Here is a 6,310-nt window from a genome sequence, read left to right as displayed (position 1 = left end):
AATTTTATTATTATTATTATTATTATTATATATATATATATATATAATATAATATAATATAATATAATATAATATAATATAATATGATATAATATAATATACTACAATGTCCTACCAAAAAATGATTCAAATGTAATAAATAGAAAAATAAAATTTGTCAGCTGCCAAAGGAGTTGCAACATTATCTGGATTATGGTGCAATTGACGCGACAATAAAATTACGTCTATGAGAACAAATTCTAAAGCAAAGCATGAACGAGTTGCCGTTATAACACTAGATGTACACAGCATTAATGCGGGTTCATTCTTGTATTCTCCGCGCATAAGTGATCCTACAGATATTGCAAAAACAGCAACAACTAAAGATGCGACAATAGCTTGCACTTGTACAACAGCTATATTATATATATATATATATATATATATATATATATATATACATATATAAACAAATATGTATATATATATAATATAATACAATATAATATACTATAATGTCCTACAAAAAAATGATTCAAATGTAATAAATATTAAATAAAATTTGTTCATGAAAGTCGTTTCATGGCAACAAAGCTATATGTACTTCTTGTTTATTATACGATTTATCAATGGACTGCAAAAGTATAAACGCCAACATGAGAAACATAGATCCTAATAAATCTCCTAGAGCAGTTAAGTATGGAATGGCTGAATTATCAGGGTCTATTTTAAACTTCTACATGACATGAATTATGACATGAGCAATATAAAGTAAAATTATTAATTGCAAAGTACTAACTACTAAATAAATCAAAACAAAAAATATATCTAAAGTTACTGTAGATGACTGAATAAAATCAGCTACAAATATAAAAATTGTTTGCCCAAACATTGATATCATTATTAAAATTCGAGCCATTTTTGCATAAGGAACACCTTTTAAAATTGCTCTCCAAGGTGACTCACAAATTATCGAATTAGCAGGTAATATTCCTAATACTGAAGTTTTGTGTAGCAGTGTCGATATTCTGCTTGCTTGAACAGAAACTAAATTGCCGCCAATTCCATTTATTATCGGCTGAAATAATACAAAACCACCAAAGTGTTCTACAGCAGAGTCTAACACTAAACCTTCAAGTCCGCTTATGATTAATGCGGATATTACTGGTACCCATCCTGAGAATAATACTGGTCTAGTATATTTATTTCGTAAAACTATTAATATCCAAACTATTAACAAAATAATGTAAATAGATAGCGCTAGTCCCAAAAGCCAGCGATCAGAATCGTGGTATTGAAATAACCATGCAGAAATCGCTGATAATACTGATATGGAAACAACACCAATAGAAGCAGCTAAAGGAGTTGCAACATTATCTGGATTAAGGTGCAATTGACGCGACAATAAAATTACGCCTATGAGAACAAAATCTAAAGCAAAGCATGAAGTAGTTGCAGTTATTACACTAGATGTACACAGCATTAATGCGTGTTCATTCTTAAATTCTCCGTGCATTAATGATCCTACTGATATTGCGAAAACAGCAACAACTAAAGATGCGACAATAGCTTGCACCTGTACAAGAGCTACGTTACCGATTATCATATTCAAAATGTCACGTCTTCTCTTCATGTTTCCCAAGTTGTATTGCGTTGATAATCTAGAAGCCAGACACATATCTAAATTGCCTTTCAATCCGAGAAGAGCCGGAACCAAAATCAAGAGTTCGGAGACATCGTCAAATACTTCCCATTGTTGGACGAGGCTGAGTATGACACCTGCATCTATTGTTCCAATACCAGCAATCATAAAAGGAACACCAACTTGGAAAATAGTATATATCCAATTTTCTTGCACTAGCTCTTTTTCGCAATTTTGAGATAATTGATAACTATTGTCTGAAGATGACATAGATATTGTTGTCAAAGACATCAAGGAACCCGCATTTGATGAGTTTTGCACCTCTTGGTTATTTGAAATACTACTGCTATATTTATTTTCAATTATTTGTCGGTAGTTTTGCTTTGCTAAATCTGACACATCCAGCTTATACTTGTTTATATCAAGCTTCTTAGCACCATTTTCCATTCTGAAATGCAGTAGTTATACTAATCAGAGCAGGATTTTACATAGAGCTTCAAATAAATGAGTCCACCTGAAAACAAAAATATTCCTTTAATGTCTCAATCAAAAAACATTTATTACCCTAGATTTTTTGTATAATTTTTTGTGTAATAATAGTAATGTAATATTTTCAATCAATTAACAAGACAAAATTATTTATTTATCAAATATGTAAAGGCTTTGTAGAAACTCAATTTGAAAATTGTATTTTTTTTCAAAAATGATGTTCTACGATCTCACTAAGTATTGACAATTTCTTTGATTTTGACCTTTGAATAAATTACGTTATTACTTATTACAATAACTATTAACTATTATTAAATATATAGGGTGCTGTAAACAGAAGTGAACCACGTTTTCATTTCTGAAAAAAAATACATTTTTCAGAATTATTTTTTCCAAGGCCCTTATATATTTAATAAATAAATAATTTTGTCTAGTTGATTGAAAATATTACACTATTATTTTTGAATGTATAATAGTTAAAAATGAAAATGTTGTGTTATATATATTTTTCATTCCAAGGGTATTCCAAAACGCAACTTTTTATCATAGAAGATGTTAAAATTCGATGACAAATCGGGTGAAAGAGACCGATGGTAAAAACTTTCTTGGTGAATTTTTTAGCGCGTTTTTCTGTAAAGTGCGGGAGTAAGTTTATAATCTCCAAATGCTTTCTAAAATTGAGCAAGTATCAAAATATAATAAATACATACGCGCTTCGACATACAGTTCACTAGTCTTCGTGTAGCCCACTTCAACCTGTGGCCCACGTCTTTCCACAGCGCCCTATTTAAAGGAACCGAAACATCATTCATTTGGAAAACATATGCGCGCGTGTGTGTGTGTGTGTAAAGAGATTTTTACCTTAAATCGACGTTTTGCCAAAAACGGCTGTACCGAGTTCAAAAATTTAAAATCCAATTGATGTATCTCGATGAGCCTTGAGGCAAGTTACATGAACTTCCCGATATGTTTAAATAATCGACTTAATCAATAAAAAATAAATTGATTTATGAGTCATTACAAGTATTCCAAGTGGATTTATTACACATAATTGAAAACAAACGAACACTTTGACTTGGAGTATTTTCTAAAGGCATTTTTTTAAAAATCATCAATTATTATAATTGAACCAGTGTCCATGGAACTTTAATGGCTCTGTATGTTCATTAAAACCAAGTACTCTATCGTTATACCAAGTAAGTCGTCTAATTTTAATTTTAACAGACGTCAAAAAAACTCATTTTCTTAAAATTTGGTGAATTTTTAAAATTAAACTAAAATTTAATTTTAATTTAAAGACCGTGATATATATCGCCAAAAAAAGTTCTATAAAAATCGGCTTAAATTTTTTTTTCAACAGTTAATTACAAGAAAACGGCTCGGTAGATTTTTACCTAAAACTAATCAGTATCATTCCCAACTAATATCAATCAAACAGTTTTTGATTTTTTGAAATCGATTCGGTAGTTTGAGCTTAAATGTGGACGAAAAGTTTAACCCTTTTTTCCAAATTACAATAAAACGGCTTGGCTGATCATCACACAAACCTGACAAACAATAGTCCTCATTGAGATACATCAAATGGCTTTTAAATTATTAAAATCGGTCCAGCCGTTTTTGAGAAAACATCGATCAAAGGTCTAATTTTGACAAATGCCAAAAAAGCGATACTAATTTTTGCAAACTTTGAAGAATTTTTAAAGCTAAACGAGTTGTCGTAGGGCTGTAATATTTTAGTATGATCTAGAAGACTATGGTATCTACCGAAATCGGTTCAGCCGTTTTTGAGAAAACGTCGATTTACGGCAAAACATCTCTTCACACACACGCACACACACACACACATACTTTTTCCAAATTTGGTCTCATTCGATTCAGGATGGCTTGAAACGTCGAGAAAACATAAAATTAGCGAATCAGATTTTTTTATGAAAACATAAACTTCTCCTTCGGGAAGTTAATAATCAAAAACTATTCTAAAGATATTGGTTGGGATTGATACTGATTAGTTTTAGGAAAAGATCGTCCGAGCCGTATTCTTGTTAAAAAAATTTTTTTGGCAATATTTATAAAACTTTTTTTGGTGATAAATATCATGATTCTAAAAAACATCCGAAAATATTACGGCCCTACGACGTAATACGTCACGTATATATATATATATATATATATATATATATATATATATATATATATATATATATATATATATATATATCGATATATATATATATATATATATATATATATATATATATATATATATATATATATATATATATATATATATATATATATATATATATATATATATTAGAGCTGTCAAGAACCGGTTCCAAAGTCCAAAAAGGCCCTGGGTCCGGGAGAACCGTGATCGGTTTCAACCCGGAAAAGTCCGGATCGATCCCTAAAAATTCCGGACCGCTTCGGAAAAAATCCGGCACCGTTTTTTTTTCTATATAGTGAATAATGCAACAGTATTTCACTGTGACCCTACTTTTTTCTTATTTTTTTTTATTCAGTCACAAACATCCGTTTCAAGCTATGTGTTTCGCTTTTTGTTCTTGAAATTTTTTTTGTAACTATTTGAATTTTCTAATATAATTATAATTAATACTTTTTTGTGCATTTGTATTTAGTTATATACTTGTTTGCCACGAATGCAATTTTCAAATTGGAAATTGTACATTCGAATAATATTTAGTCTGCTTTCATTATTAGGTTATATGTAATTTTCATAAACTTTTAAATAAATAATTATAAAGTTTTTCATAAACCAATAAACTTTCTTTAATTACTTTAAAGCATATTTTTAGTTTTTTTAATAGTTTCTCAATTAACGTTTTCGATGTCCATAGCAAGAGGCGGTTTCTTTTGATTAGGAGAATTTACAAAACTGGCTGCATAAGTATTAAAAAAAAAAAATCCATTAAAAGTATTACAACAAAACGCCTTAGTTTAATTGAAATAAATAGCTTATTTCATAAGAAGTAAGTTAATTTCAAAATTGTTAACTTCATAGAAATATAAAAATTTCATACTTTGCTAACAGATACTTATATTTATTTTTCTACCTAAGCTCTTCCCATTATGTAATTCGACCCTTGCACAAGATGGCGAAAGTGGAGCTTATGATCATAATATTAGTAATTGTACTAATACATATATATATATATATATATATATATATATATATATATATACGAGGTCTGTTCAAAAAGTACCCGGAATTTTCGTTTTTTCAAAAAAATATTTATTTATTCGTCTACATTAATGTGGTCCCCTTCAAAGTAGTCCCCCCCAGATATAATACACTTATGCCAGCGTTTTTTCCAATTTTCGAAGCACCCTTGATATTCACTTTTTGATATGTCCTTGAGCACTCTCAGCGATTTTCTTCAATCGAGGAAAACCGCCGTCCTTTCATGGGTCTCTTCAACTTTGGGAATAGGAAAAAGTCACACGGAGCCATATCTGGTGAATTTTTGCACTTTGCAACACTTTATTTCATTTTTTACGCAAAATTTAATACAAATTCTTTGACTTTTCAATTCTTCCATTGTAAAAATCGCCGAGCTCAGAAAAACACGTCGAACCTTAGCGACTACCACAGACAAAGTAAACAGTGAATATAGCTGAAAATTTCATCATACTTTAGGGGCATGTATACCAACACAATAAAAAAAAAATTTTGACAATCAGACACTCCAGACCCGCGAAATTTAATTATTAGTAATTCCGGGTACTTTTTGAACACACCTCGTATACATATATATATATATATATATATATATATATATATATATATAGATTTCAAAGCAGAAGCGTATTTTTAGAGCCTGGCGATTGTACATCGACTCATAAATCGTAAAACAACAAATTTCAAAAATTCCTTCGAGTTTGCTAATTAATTTTGAAATATTGCATATTTCAAAACAAATTTCAAAAATTCCTTCGAGTTTGCTAATTAATTTTGAAATATTGCATATTCTAAAATAGTGTTTCATATACAAATAACATATATATAAAATAATATATACTTGAAACATAAACTAATATAAGTTACATAAACTGTTTTTTTTTAAGTGACAATTTTAAAAGTAGAAGTTTTTATTAACTTCTATATCGTTTGAAATGTTGTTGAAATAGATAAATATTTAGTTTCAGAAATAATAATTTTCAGGCGGATTAACAAAATGG

At 29.2% G+C, this 6,310-nt stretch overlaps 1 pseudogene; it reads right to left on the bottom strand.

Moving 5' to 3' along the window:
* Positions 1–559: 559 nt before the first annotated feature.
* On the bottom strand, positions 560–2,131 carry LOC113371435 (annotated as a pseudogene).
* Between the last annotated feature and the right edge of the window lie 4,179 nt (positions 2,132–6,310).

The sequence above is a fragment of the Ctenocephalides felis genome, unplaced genomic scaffold (assembly GCF_003426905.1).
Source record: "Ctenocephalides felis isolate EL2017-DRISC unplaced genomic scaffold, ASM342690v1 CF-g0.4_SCAFFOLD_01492, whole genome shotgun sequence".
Lineage (NCBI taxonomy): Eukaryota > Metazoa > Arthropoda > Insecta > Siphonaptera > Pulicidae > Ctenocephalides > Ctenocephalides felis.
The sequence above is the reverse complement of the archived record's forward strand: the minus strand, read 5'-3'. Positions and strand labels throughout refer to the sequence as shown.